Source organism: Symphalangus syndactylus, chromosome 18 (assembly GCF_028878055.3).
Source record: "Symphalangus syndactylus isolate Jambi chromosome 18, NHGRI_mSymSyn1-v2.1_pri, whole genome shotgun sequence".
Lineage (NCBI taxonomy): Eukaryota > Metazoa > Chordata > Mammalia > Primates > Hylobatidae > Symphalangus > Symphalangus syndactylus.
Genome location: NC_072440.2, coordinates 16,292,575 through 16,306,993, shown reverse-complemented (window position 1 = coordinate 16,306,993; position 14,419 = coordinate 16,292,575). Strand labels below are relative to the sequence as shown.

Below are 14,419 nucleotides of genomic sequence, written 5' to 3'. Positions count from 1 at the left end.
TGAGGAGGGCAGCAGGAGGCAGCTGCAAAGTTTGTCTTGTGCTATTTCCCCAGCACTGCTCCTCCTCCCCAGCTCTACTGTCCCTCCCCCACCTCTTCTGTCCCTCTCCCACCTCTACTGTCCCTCCCCAGCTCTCCTGTCCCTCCTCCAGTCCTACTGTCCCTCCCCCAGCTCTCCTGTCCCTCCCCAGCTTCTCTGTCTCTCCCCACCTCAATTGTCCCTCCCCCAGCTCTCCTGTTCCTCCCCAGCTCCTCTGTGCCTCCCCCAGCTCTGCGATCTCTCCCCAGCTCTCCTGCACTGTCTCCTTGGGAGAGTGCCTCTCACCATTGGATAATGGCTCCCGTTTTAGGGTGCTTTCCCAGGATCCTCTGTCTGATACATCCTGGTACATGCTGTGTTGACTGAGTGTCTTATGGGTAGTAGGAATGGAGATGAGGGTCCCACAATGCATAGCATGGGACCTGTTGTGGTTGGGGAGGCTGGGGCAGGTGCCTGCTGGCTGCCCTGGGGACCACCGCTGATTGGTACTTGCTGGAATCAGAGCTGGCACTAGGCAGTTCACGGTCCTGATTCCATGCCGTTGGCACAACCTTGCAGGGCAGCATCTTTTCCTTCATGTTACAGGTGAGGCAGCAGGTCTGGCACCCTGCCCACAACCACATAGCGGGCCCAGGCTTGTCTGACGCCTCAGGCTGTGCTCTCCCCAGCTCAGTACTCTGCCTCTCTCAGGCGAGGGGTACTGGGAGGGGGACTTCTGGCAGGAGAGGAATGGGGTGAGGCTCTGGGTGGCGCTGGTATGGGCTCCCGGAAGGCGCCTGCGTGGCGGGAAGCCTCAGCTGTGTGCTGCTGGACCTCAGGCCCGTCCAGCTGCCTCCTTTGCTCTTGATTCCACCCAAGGTTCACAGCCCCAGACCCTGCCACTGACCGTGGGCCAAGGTCGAGGACAGAGCAGCTACAGCCCATGGTGGGCCAGGAGGGGGAGGTTGCCTGGGTGAGTGTATCTTTGGCAGGACAGGCAGGACTCCCTCCCCAAACAGGATGCTGGGCAGGGTGAGCCGGGAGCTCAGTGAGGCCTGAGGGTGGGGAGGGCCGGAGGGACTGCAGGCGGATTCGGGAGCAGGGGGACAGGACCTGGGTACTGCCCAATGCAGGAGTAAGGGACAGGGGACAGGGCATGGGGATGCACAGATTTCGGTTCTCACTGCCCTGGAAGGAGCTGCCCGCTCTGAGCTGCTGCCTCCTGCCTTCATCTTCCAGCCCTCTGCACCCCTGAACATTCGCTGCAGGGTCTGCTTGGTCCTGGCCAGGACACTTGTGCCAAGACTCAGGCCCATGTCCCGAGCCCTTTCTTATCCGAGCCACCCATGGACCTGCCTGGTGTGGGTGGGGGTGGTGTTTGGGGCTGGGGGTGGGCAGAGATCTGGGTCTGGGCTTTCATGGCCGGAGCCAGGACCTCCCTCACTCATCCCTTTCCTGAGTCCCAGGAGCAAACCCTGTTGGCTCCTTCTTTCCCCACATTTGACTCTGGCACCACTGTTGACCCGGCTCTGGGGTCAGACTACTGGACTTGAACCCAGGGTTCCTGCTACTGGCCTCCACACCTGGGCCTTCTGTGGGTGGCATGGACAAATGAGCCTGCGGTAGAGGCAGCTCTGGAGATGTCAGTCCCAGAGAGAAGAGGACACAGAGGACCCGCCGTGAGCTGGTGAGCTCACCCAAACTCCCGCGGTAGGGAAAAATGTCCCCAGCGATAAGGACCTGGTTTTCAGAGCCTGATGCCCCAGGCTCTGCAACTTACTCTCTGGGTGGGGATACTGAACTCGGGGATGTTAGACAAATCAGAAGCTCAGCTGGAGGGGGTGACTGGAAGCCTGTAGACCTCACAGTGTCCCAGTTCATGCCACCATTGCCACCACTCCACAGTGAACAGGTTGGGTGGTTGTGAGGATTGAATGAGGAGCCCAGCACAGCCCCTGGGCTAAGCAAATGCTTAGCAAGCATCAGCTGGTGTTGTGGAGACTGTGAGGCCACAAGCCATGTAGCTCTGGCCTTTCTACCTCCGGGGGACCCCTCCTCGCTATCCCTCTGCCCCCGCCCCACACTCTGTCCCTCGGATTGCTGCCTCTGCTTTGCACTTGGCTTTCAGTCTTCAGCCTCCGCCCACTGCCTGAGGGATCTCCCCAGGATGGGTCCTGGCCCCGACCACCTTCCCTGGTGTTCTTCTCTGTGGCCACTGACGGTGCAGGGAAGAGGGGCCGCCTCTGCCTCCCAGGCACTCTCTGAGCAAGGCTCCCCTTTGGTTCCTGCCTCTAGGCCTTTGCTTCTGCTCCCTCTGCCCGTTATGCCCTCTCTGCCCTTGTCAAGGGCACTCTCCAAGCTCCTCTCCTCTCTGCGTCCCAGGAGGGATGGGAGACCCCACTGTGCTCCCCAGCCCGTGTGCCCCTCGGCCTGGCAGGGCATAGCCATTGTGTTCTCAAGCCTCACAGCCTCTGGACGTCTTGCTCAAGGGCAGGGCTGGGCCCAAATGCCTCTGAGTCTCTGGCTTTGCTTGGCCCAGAGGACGAGGCAGAGACAACTGCGGAGGTGTGCTGAGTCTGAACCACCTCCTGGCTTGCCCCACGCTGTGCCCATTTTTCAGAAAAGGAAACTGAGGCCCTGAGTGTTGAAGTGTGGTGTCCAAGGGCACCCAGGCAGCATAGGACCGGAAGCCCTGGGCCAGGCCCGGCATCACATAGACCCACTTTTCTTTTTTCTGTCTTTTTTAGATGAAGTCTTGCTCTTGTTGCCCGGGCTGGAGTGCAATGGCACGATCTTGGCTCGCTGCAACCTCTGCCTCCCGGGTTCAAGCGATTCTCCTCTCTCAGCCTCCTGAGTAGTTGGGACTACAGGCATACACAACCATGCCCAGCTAATTTTTGTATTTTTAGTAGATATGGGGTTTCACCATGTTGGTCAGGCTGATCTCAAACTCCTGATCTCAGGCGATCTACCCATCTCGGCCTCCCAAAGTGCTGGGGTTACAGGCATGAGCCTCCAAGCCCAGCCACATGTTCCCACTTTTTGTTGCTATCCAGGAAGTCGGAGAGGTGGCAGCCAGGGAAGGATCAGAGAAGGCCCTGAGGCAGGGCTGGGCATGGCCAGGACCCTGGACAGCTCAGAAGAGCCCATCTGCCTGTGGCAGTGCTGGAATGGTAGCCGAGATGCGTTGGGGGCCTCAGCAGGGTTTGAAGGAGTTGGTCTGGCGCCAGGTGGGGGGCAGGGGAGCTGGGTGGAGGGAAGAGCAGGTGTCTTAGAGTCTGAAGATGGGCCTTGTTATCTCAACTTTATACCAGCTGGGCAGGTCTCAAAACCTCTTCGAGCCTTGGGTTTTTCATCTATAAAATGAGGTTTCTAGTCTCCCTTCAAAGGGAGGGCTGCCCCTCACTGAAGTCCCAACCAGGCTGTTGTGAGAAATAAACCAGCTAGAAGCCATCTGGAGAAGTTCTCTCACACAGCAAAGGGCTCACAAAGGGGCCTTGGCAAAGGGGCCAAGAGCCATAGGTACCGTCAGCTCAGGCCACCCACAGGGGAGGCTGGGGAGCGGTGACTGGAGGACCAGGAGTGGCACCAGGAGCAGCCTTCACCTCGGGAGCTTGTCCTCCTGGCTCCTGCAGACTGCACAGGAGCCCGGCCCTGCCTGGGCTTGGCGTCCATCCAGCTCCTGCCTGGCTTTCTGGGTGATGGCCTGGAGTCACGTGGCAGGGAATGCTGCAGAGTGGGGTGGGCGTCTCATTTGGCCAGTGGTCCAATTGGAACTCTAGCTGGGGGCGGGAGGAGGGAGCTCCTGGGGTCTTTCCATAGCTTGTCATTTCATCTATGAGCAAGCTCAGGAGTGAGCCATCCCATCCCCTTTCTCCTCAAGCTGAGGAAACTGAGGCTCAGAGAAACATGAGAATGTCCCAAGGTCCCAAGCAAATTAGTAACAGAACTGGGTTTTAGAATCCAGATCCCCAGACCTGGTATCTAGAACTGTGACATTGTGAGCTGCCACTGCTTGCTGAATGTTTACTGTGCACCTTGCACTTTGCATGTGCACGGCCCTTGAGGTAGGGATTATTGCATCAGCTTTACAGAAGAAGAGACTGACGTTCAGACTCACGAGCTATTAAGTGGCAAAAGCAGAATTTGATTAGGGCGTGGTTTAACAGTAGGTGTAGTCATTGCAGGCTGTACCTGAGCCTGCTGGAGGTGAGCAGGGCCCAGGGTCCGTGATAAGGTGTGGCTTTTCCACCTTGGGCTCTAGGCCTAGAGGAAGGCCCAGGATGAGGACCATGCCAGATAGCTGGACTGAAATTCACCCTGCCCTGGGCTGTGTCAGGATCCACACAGACCTGGGGGGCAGGTAGAGACCTTGTTGGGGTCTAATGGGGCCGAGGTGGGGATATGAAACTAGGGCTCCATCCTTCAAGACCCAGCTTGAGTCACCTCCTCTTGGGAGCCTCTCCCAAACCCCAGCCCATGATGACTTTCATGTCCTCTGAACTCCTCTGCCCTTCTCTGCCAGAGTGATTCCTAGGGCCTAACACAGTGCACGTGGATATTTGCTGATTAATAACCTTTCTGGCATGCTGGCTGTGAGCCAGTCACCATGAAGGACCCAAGGAAGGCATAAAAGCTTAGGTCACTCTGTCAATGAAGCCACCTAGGCCTCCAGGTCATCCCAACCCCTGCCCTGCAGGGACCCCACACACCCCACACCGCTCCTTGAATGCCCCACACTCATCATCCTTCATGACATCCTGATGATCGCAGGAAAGTAGGAGACAAAAAATTCCCATAAATAAAGTAGACTGCCCCCACCCCCACCCAGAATCTTACCATCAGGGTTGAAATTTTGCTGTATTTACTTCCTGACTTCTTTCTCCTCTTTCCCTCTGTTTCTTCATTTTTCAAAACACAGAATGGGGCACACTCTGGTGTAACCCACTTCGCTTGTTCACGGGATGGGTGGTGAGCATGGAGCCCATTTTCCCACCATGTGGCATTTCAGCAACAGGACTTGGCTACTTGAAACTCCCCAGACATAGCAGAATTTAAAAAACGGATCCCCTCTGGCTGGGCATTTAGGTTGCTTTCACTTCTGGGCTGCTATAAACAGCCTGCAGTTACTGCCTCGGGACATCTTTCTGGAAGGTGAGTTTCTTGGCCAGGGAATATCACACGTGCACTTTGGAGCCTCTGGGCCTTTGCACAGGCTGATCCCTCTGCCTGGCTGCCCCTCTCCCATTTATCCCCATATTCTTCTGCAGCGCACACACTGCCTCCTCCAAAGTGTCCTGGCTGCGTGTGCCGCTCTCCTTGCCCTGGGCTGCCCTCTTCTCCCCGGTGTCATGAGTATCTGCTGACCTTCTGCTTCTCCCAGGACAGAGTGCCTTCCTTCTCTTCCTTCTCTGCCTTGGCCTCCAGCACGTAGTAGGCGCCTAGGAAACGTTTTCCAGCAGGACGAGCCATCTCCTGGCTGGTTTAGCAGTGTGGGACTGTGTGGTGTTTCTATTAGTCTCCGTGAACAAGTGCCACTGTGTTATTAAATTTTTCCAAAAGCAGAATGTGTGCTGTGCTTGCCAGAATGGCTGCTCTTTTAGGAGTGGGTCTATCCTGCCCATCCCACACTCCTCATTCCCTCATCTTGTAGGGACCATTCCCTGGGCACCTACAGAGTGCCAGGCCCTGTGGGATGCAGCACTAGGCCCTGGGGAGGCTGACCTCTGGGGTGCAGCCTGGCCCAGGGGAGGCATGAGGGCTACATGAGACAGTGTGGGTCAAGCTGAGAGCTCCGTGCCTGGGACTGGGTGGTGCAGGTAGCACCAGGTCCCTCTGGTGAAGAGCTCACGCTTGGCTTCAAAGGAAGTGCCGAGTGCCAGGAATACGGTAGGTGCTCAGTAAATGTGTACCCTGGGAAGGTAAGAGACGATGTTCTGGGACTTGAGGGTAGTTCTGGTAGGACTGGAGGTGGTGAGGAAGCTGGCCTTGGAAGACAAGTGTCACAGGAACCTCTGCTCTCGACCCAGGGACCAGGAAGGCACATTTGTTGCTGTCCTTTGCGATCTCCAGAGGCCACAGCCAAGCTGTGGCTTTGTCCCAGGCAGGCGGCAGGTGGGGTCTGCTGAGACACTGAGTCCAAGCCGCCTTCCCAGGCAGGCACGACAGTTTTCTCCTTCACCTGCCTCGAGGTCACTGTGCTCAGGAAGCCTGCAGCCTAGGAGGAGAAAGAGGCTCCCGGGTTGAGTTTGAGATTCCCTGAGAGAGAATTGGGGTCTAAAGACAAGGAAGCAGGAGGGGGTGACTGCCTCAGGACCCCTCGGCCAGCCCTTGCCCCCCATCTCTGGCCTGAGGGCCCCAGGCCTCCATCCTCTCCCTCCATAGCCCAGCCTCTCCCGCTCTACCTCTGTCTTTAGAGGTTCCAGAACAAGCTGTAAAAAGATAAACCTGACCAACTCACAGCCCTGCTCAAAAACCCTCTGTGGCTCCCACTGCCCCTGATAAAGTCTGTCCAAGGCTCTTCCTGATCTGGCTTCTGTTCCCTCACTCCCAACTTTGCCACCTCATCTTCCCTCCTCTTGCTTTTCCTTTGTCTCTAGCCCCACTGAACTCACATGCCAAGGCCTTTGCATGCCCCATTCCCTCGGCCTGGATGTCTTTTCCAGGCCTTCTCTCCTGGCATACACTCATTCAACTGGGCTGTCCCCACCTCCAGGAAGCCACACCAGATAGCTGTCCTCAGGGGCAGAACAGGCCTGAGGGGCCGGCAGAGGGTGTCCTTGGGGATGGTGTGACGTGTGTGTTGATGAAGGGAGACCCACAAGCATTTGTTGAGGGGCCTTGGGCCTCTGAGGGGCCACAGAGGGCTCATCTTCCTCTCAGTCTGGGAGGCCCAGGCCAGAGCGATCTGCATCCTAACTATACAAGGCTCTGGGACCCCCGTCCCACCCACATCAAGGGGCTGAAAGCTACAGGGCCTCAAACTCCCCAGGGTGACCCCCGACACTGAGGGCGATGGTCTCCGTTCTTCCCAGCAAGGCAGGGCCTCTTTACACTGGGTGTCATGCCCTCTGAGTTCCTGACTTGTTCACCCGTCCCGTTGGGGCTCAGGCCGCTGCAGGCTACCTGCTGTGCCCAGGATTGGCGACCTGGGACTCCTGAGCGGAAGAGATGGTGGCCCAGGAGGAGGACCCCGACCTATTCAGACTGGGAGCTGGGGTCGGAGTGTCTCCGTCTCCGGAGGGGGACCTTCCAGACCCCGGGCGGGAGGGGCCCAGAGCAGGGTGCCCTGGCGGCCCCAGGAGGGGGTCCGGGCCTCGGGCAAAGGCTGCGGCGCCCCGGAAGGAGCCGCGCACGCCCCTGCACGCGGTGCCCGCCGCGGCGGCCACGGATCCGGAGGTGAGAGCGCCCCCGCCCCGCTCGCTGCCCAGCCCGCGTGCGGCCCGGCCAGGGGCTGGGGGCGGGCGCGGAGAGGGGCGCCGGGCGCGGTGGGGCGGCCCCCTCCCTTTTCCGCAGCGCGGGCCCCGCTCCTCCTCCCGCGTCCAGGCCCGCGGCCGCGCTCCCTGTCCCTCCGCAGCGGGATGCGGGCTCCGAGCCCGGGCGGGGGCCGAGGGCCGAGGCCTGGCGGGCCTGGCGGGGGCCCCGGCGGGCGGCGGCGCAGGTGCCGGGACGGAGGCCGCGAGCGTGCCCCTCCCGGCGGCCGGGCGCGGGGAGGCGGGGAGGGCGGGCGTGGGGAGGCGGGCGGCGGCGGGCGGCGGCGGGCGGGGGGAGCCAAGGAGGCTCGGAGCCTCGCGGCGCGCGGGCGGGCGGCGGAGGGGGCGCGGGGAGCCCCCCGTCCCCCGAAGGAGGAGTCTGGCTCCCACTTGCAGCCTCGGACGCGCGGCGAGGCGGCCGCCGCCGGAGGAGCCCCCGCCCCTGCGCGCCTCCCTCCCGGGAGCCCCTGCCTCCCTCGGTGCGCGCTGCTGCTCGCAGCCGCCGCGGCCGCCGAAGAGGAGCCCGGGGCCAGGTAGGACCGGGGGCGGGCGGGGCGCGGCGGGCGCGGGCGAGGGGCCGGGCGCGGCCGGGACCCTCTCCAGGCGCTGGGCGACGCCCGCGGCGCTGCGCGGGGGCGCCCGCAAAGTTACTTTGGCCGCCTTTGCCGGGTGCGGGAAGCGGGCTGGGCACCCCAGCTGCCCCGCCTGCCGAGCGGGCGCCCGGCGGGAGGGGGCTCCGCCAGGGCGCGGGACTCAGGCTGGGGCCGCGGGGTCAGCGAAACTTTTCCCTTGCTCGCCAGTCGCTGCTGCTGGCTGCTGGCGGAGTAGCTGGTGGAAGCAGCGGGCTGGTGGGGTGCCAGTGATGATGATGGTGGTAACAATAGCAGCCCCTGCTTGTAGAGAGCCTACTGTGTGCGCTGCCAAGCCCCTGCTGGCACTTGGGGGGGGGAAGAGAGGAGGGACGAACGCTGGCCGAGTGGCCACTTTTGCTAGATATTGCTGGAAACTTCATCCATTTCCTTCCATCCATTCATCCCTCCCTCCCCTCCATCCATCCATCCATCCATCCATCCACTCACTCAACACATATTTATTCCTGTCTGCTATGTGCGGGATTCGGTGGCTACCTAGACAGGTCCCAGCCCTCAAAGGGAATGTTGATCATGGGATGCCCAAACTAAGGAGCAGTTCTGTCTCCTGTGTGTGCCTGTGTGTTTGTTCTGGGGCATGTTACAGGAGCGTGAATTCATGCAGTCTCCCTTCACCCGGGCAGGGCCAGAGGCGTTTCATTCGGAGCACTGATGTGCCCAGGAGTCTGGCAGGCCCCGGCTTGGCCTTCGGGACTCACCCTTCTCCTTTCCTTCCCACCTCTCCGGGCTCAAGCTGGGTGGCCCAGTTGGTGTCAGGAGGCTCCACTCCGGAACTGGCCCCCACCCCTGTCCAGCTGACCTCTCTGGGATGTCTCTTCCCCAGTGCTGGGCTGGCCTGGCTCCCAGCTCCCCTCCCAGAGTTTCTTTGCCTTCCCCCTCCCCATTTCCCCTGCTCTATTGAATGGCCCGGAGGAGAGCTTGTTAAGTGGCAAACAATTATGAAATTAAACTGGGGGAACAAAAGTGGGCTGGCTGTTGAATGGCGGAGCTGGCTCACGGGAGTTGAATGGCAGTGGGAGACTTGTTAGCAGGTATCTGCGGCGCTGGGGGGCGGGGGCGGGTCAGGCAGACAGGCACTGTCAATAATCTGACTGGACTTCGCAAAAAAAAAAAAAAAAAAAATTAAACCAACTTAGTGAGAAACCTGGCACAGGGTTAACCGTGCTTTAGGGATGTTGGAGAGGCCACCAGCTGACTGCCACATCCAGTCGGAAGCCAGATCTTGGTGTACAGGAGCCAAGGCTCTAAGAGACTGTTTGGGGAGGGTGCTGATGGATTCGGCCGGGCTGAGGCAGGGGAGAACCTCAATGCGTTTGAGCTGGTGGTGCTAGGGAGGCATTCTGGAGCCAGGCGCAGTCTGCAGGGGCCCTCTGTGTGGGAACCACGCATGATAAACTGCGCTTCACCGTGCTGGGCTCCTTGCAAATTGGCTTTCCGAGTGGCAGCCCCACAACACTTGTAAAATCTTTTTCTGGAGATGGATTTCGGTGGAATGGTTCCATCGATTCTAGTGTTCACTCGCTGGAGGTACATTAATTGGGCGATGGCTAGTCAAAAGGCGATAATCCAGTCACGGAGGCTTAATCATGTGTTTGGAAGTGTTTCAACGTGGGACTGCCTTCCTATGTATTTCTTGGCCCCAGGAATTTCGGAAGACCTGGATTGAATGAGGTCCCTGTACTGGTGATGTGGATGGGTTCAGAGTCATCTACATGGCCGAGGAGGTACCTCTGATGTAACCACCCCGCTGGACACTTAGAATCACTCACATCCACCCTGGCTGATGCCCCGTGGGCTGTGCCTGTGGACAGATAGGACAGGTTTAGATCTAGGCGAACAATAAGAATTTTAGGGTGTTTTACTTGAGCCCCAACTGTCAGGAATACACAGACTGATGTAGGGAATCATCGTTCTTGAAAAGCCTGCTTTTAAATTCCCAGCTCACCCGTGAGACTCTTCAATCTTCATCCAATGAATGTGGCTTAAGTTCATTTGTTCTTCTTTGAACTTGCTACCTTCCCATCTAGGCAGTATGGGCCTTGGTATGCTCACTTTATACAGGACATATCTCTCTCTGCTTGTTTGAGGAATGACGGTGGTCGCTGAGATTCCCTGAAGAGCCACATTCAAGGAGAAAAATCAGCATTCTGGGTGCAGGTCTGGACTTCTGGAAAAAAAGAAAACCCTCCCCAAAGTGCAATCATCTTCTAATCTATCAAAATGACTTCATTTTCCCAATTTCAGGCCTGTGAACTGATCATGAATACCGGGGCGAGGAAATTAATCAGCCAGGCAAAGACTTTTAACAAGTAAATATTATGCACAGAAAAGCATGCAATTAGTGGAGGTTAGTTAATGCCTTTCAAGTTGCATCAAGCTGCATTTAAGGGTGGAATTTCTGCATTATCCCTGGATTGTCTGTCAAAGTCTTTAATGTGACAATGTGACATGTCTCTCCCATCGCCCCTCCCTCACCGGGAACAAAAAAGGGTCTTTTCACGAATTCCCCCTTTCCATTCTTCTTCTCCCTGAGATCTTTCCGTTCAGCAATAAGTACCTTTGTCTGCCTGCCCCTCTGGAGCAAGGGTCCTGGGGCAAAGGGCTCCCCAGGTGCAGAGGCCTGGGAATAGCTTCTCAGGCTCGCTCCGTACCCACAGATCAAAGTCGATAGCACCTCCCATAAAAGGTAGGGGCCTTCCTTCTGGCTTGGGTGCCTCACCCTCTAGGACCAGAAGTGTCCAACACTTGGGGGTGGCAGGGAGAAGAGGGGGTGAAGGGACTGTTTCCCACAGCAAGAACCATTTAGTGTAGCCTGGGGCACTCAGCCATTCCTTGCAGCCCTTGTTCTTGCTGTGTGGATGTCCCCATGTACTGAGACCACCAGTGAGCGTCCCTTCCAGACTGCCACTGAAGTTGTCTGACTTGAGTTTGAAGAGGTGACTAAAATGTCAAAAGCAAAAAAAAAAAAAAAAAAAAAAAAGGAAAGAAAAAACCCAAGGGGAAAAAAATAAGAGACCCCCTTTTGGGGGCAGTATTGGAGGAAAGGTATAAATTGCTTCTCAGTTAATTTGGTTCACCATGATTCTCCCTGGTGACCTGACAGGTCTGCTGCCAACACAAATGTTTTACTTTATTTTGACTTTTTTCCCCCTAATGAGACAAGACTTAGTTATGCTTTATTTCCACTTAAAATATCTGTGACCAATGAGGGCAGCCAAATTTCATTAAAAATCATAACAAATTGAGATTATAGGTATTAATTTTGAAATCAAATTGTCATTTGAGGTGTTCTTTGGCCTTTTCAGGCCTTTTCGTGAATTACTCTTTGGGGGATTTTCTTGGACCTGAACTTGGCCAGCTTAATGTTGGAACCAGGTTGTCATCATAAATAGAAGCAGCTGCAGGAAAAAATAAATAAATAAAATTCTCCCTTCTGGTTGACTCTGCTCTGCATCCATTTCAAAGCCAGGGATGAGTAGGCTCCTCTTTCCACCACCCCAGTCTACACCTGAAAGTTTGTTTCTATAAAATGTGACTTGTCTGTTGCCCACCTTCGCATTCCCGTCTCCTCCTTCCAAGAAGGATGCGAGGCTCAGCGTTGATGCACATGAAGAGACTTTTGGCATCGCCCATGCTAATTTCATCACTTCAAGGAGAAAATGATGCCTGCTTCCAATTTCTGACACTCTCATCGTTTCCCCTTCATTTCATTCTTTTTCATTTTCCGGACAGTACTGCAGTCTGCAAGCCTGCAAAATATGTTGCAATGGCTACCTGAGAAATGTAATCCCTTCCTGCAACCTGCCTTTCCCTTCTTCCTGACAAAGCGCTTTTTAGTGTTTGAGTGTTCACAGAAAAGGCAAAGGTTCTCTCCCCCAACCCTTATTCTGCCCTGGGTTCCCTGCACAGCGCAGTGGTTGGGGGCTGGTGAGAATGGGGTTTTGCTTTTGTAAGTTTGTCATTCAGACACATTAGTTAATTGATCATACTTGGGAGGTTTCATCCTTAATTGCAAATTGCCGCACGATCACAAAACATACACTTGAACTGATCATAAAAATGGCAAAACCCCAATATCAGACTTAAGTGTAGAATTGCCATAGTGCTGATTTGATTATGCTTCAGTGACATCTGTTTAATAGATTTCCACAAGAACTGTAAATCCACATTTACTTGCTTTGCAAACTGTATTTGAACGCTGAGCAACCACAGCCCTCTAGCCTCTTCCCCTCCCTAGCCGTGTATGTGCTAAACCCCCATTCCTGCTGAGTGTGACTTGATGTATAAGTGAGAAGGGGACACGATGCTGAGTTTTGCACATTTACCTCCTATTTCCTTTTGTGTGTGGATATGTCTGTGTGCATGTTTGAAACAGATCTGAACAGCTTCCCATTTCAACTCCATAGATACGTGACTTTCCAAGTGCTTTATTTTGAAAACTAGGACGTAGCACTTTGCAGAAGAAAAATCAGTCCACTTGCTATTATTTATGTGATCGCTGATCTGCTAGATGGATATAGAAAGCACCAAGAATTATAATAATTTATGGAGTGGAGCACTGGTTTACAAACATATTTCTCTGCCCAAGCTTTGTGTGTTTCTTTGCGTCTCGGGGCTCGTTCTGTGCAATGGGAATGGAGAATATTCAGAATTTGAAGATAAGCCCAGCGAGCCGACTGCATTCATAGCTAAAATTAAAGGAATAAGTGAGCAGCTATTTGTGGCAGACAGGACATGATCCAGTAAGTAGCACTCTTCATATTCCGAAATAAAAGTACATAATTGGAAAATGAAGCGGCAGAGACTGCTGGGGGGTGGCGGTGGTGAGGAATTAGAAAGTGTAATTTAAAATCATGTAGTCATAATTCAAAATGGGCCCAGCTAAAAGGTTTTTAAGTGGTAAATGCTTTAAAGTCACTGTGGTTGATCCTTTTTCAAGGAATAGGGGCTAATTTTCACTTTATTTGTGGATTCCTTCATCTACTGAGCTCATCAGCTTATTCAACTTAGCTGATAATACCAGCTGTGGCCAGTGTTTCTTTTTCTTGGGATCCCACACTTGATTGGGAAGGAGATCCAACACAAAGGTCTGTCATTTTAGGACATGGTGGGACGAGGTCTGATTTTTTTTCTCCCATTGGGGTATTTGCTTCTTTTCCTTTGAGTCCCTCTGCTTTTTTTTTTTCCCCCTTTTATGGCATTTTCTACTATGGGCTCATCAATTGCATATTTTCAAGCAGAGGCAAAACAAGGAAAGAAAATACGGTTTAAAAGTGATTTTTGAGCTTGTGTGGGAATTGTTGCTTGTAAAGCAATTCTCCCCAGACCCCCACACCTTGGTACTTTTCTGTTAAATATTATCTCCTGCATTTTGTTTGGGGAAACCACTTAGGAAGAGTTAGTGTGGTTTCTCTGTGACATTTCGCCACATTGCAACAGAAGCCCTAGTAAGCACTGCCTTTGCTGAGCCAAGCAGGCTTTTTCTCTGCATCGCCCTGAGCCACCGGCCTGAAGACAGGCAGCTGCACTTTGGACTGACCCGTTAGAGAGGCTGGGGCTATTCAGTTGCTCCTATTCTCAGTTAAAGGCCCCAAGAGGAGACGGAGCCAAGGTGCGTCTAGGATCCTGGTGAAAGCTTTTCAAGGTGGGGTTCCTCAGAACACTGCAGCAGGGATGGCTGTTGGGGGAGATGTTTCTCTGGAAGCTTCTCATGCTTAATAAGACAGTCGTTTCTGTGTGCTCATTGACTGTCATCCGAGTTTTGGACCCAGGACAGCGCCATATTATGTTAGCCCCCCAGTGATCGTTAAAGAGCTGCCGATGAATGCAAAGAGAAACACAGGTGGGTTCTGGGGATGGCTGCCTTACCGGCCTGGCACTGGCTTTGATCAGAGTGACCTTTCCCTTCCAAACGAGAGCACTTTCGAGAGCTGGAGAGGATGCTGGTCATAGTGGCACAGGGACAGCAGACGTGAACCGGGGCTGTCCTGGGCCTGCGCTGACTTTGAGAGGCCTGTGTCAGCTGGAAGTGATGCTTCAAGTCACACGGTAAAGCAAAATCTATCTTTGGTCTGCAGGGCAGCAGCTCCTCTGGTAGTGCAGTGCTCCAAGATCTTCCTCACACATCTTCGGACATAGAGGGGCCACCAGAATGATCCAAGCATCTCTTTTGCAAAAATTCATCTGCTGCTGAGATGCTCTGTCTGAGCCAAGGCCTCTCTCTCTCTCTCCTTCCTGGGCCTTCAGCACACACTGGCTGGCCTCGCTGTTTGGTGGGGG

The 14,419-nt window shown here is 55.2% G+C and overlaps 1 protein-coding gene across 3 annotated transcripts in view; it reads left to right on the top strand.

Moving 5' to 3' along the window:
• Positions 1–7,752: 7,752 nt before the first annotated feature.
• The window catches only part of MPPED1 (metallophosphoesterase domain containing 1), a 93,450-nt gene continuing 86,783 nt past the window's right edge, over positions 7,753–14,419 (top strand). Inside the window, exon 1 of one of the 3 annotated variants that reach the window (XM_055252835.2) lies at positions 7,753–8,023. The gene's annotated coding sequence lies outside the window, so the exon portion shown is untranslated. Of the gene's footprint in view, positions 8,024–8,342; positions 12,883–14,166; positions 14,189–14,419 lie in introns of those variants that run through there. The other 2 variants (XM_055252836.2, XM_055252838.2) reach the window with 2 other exon arrangements.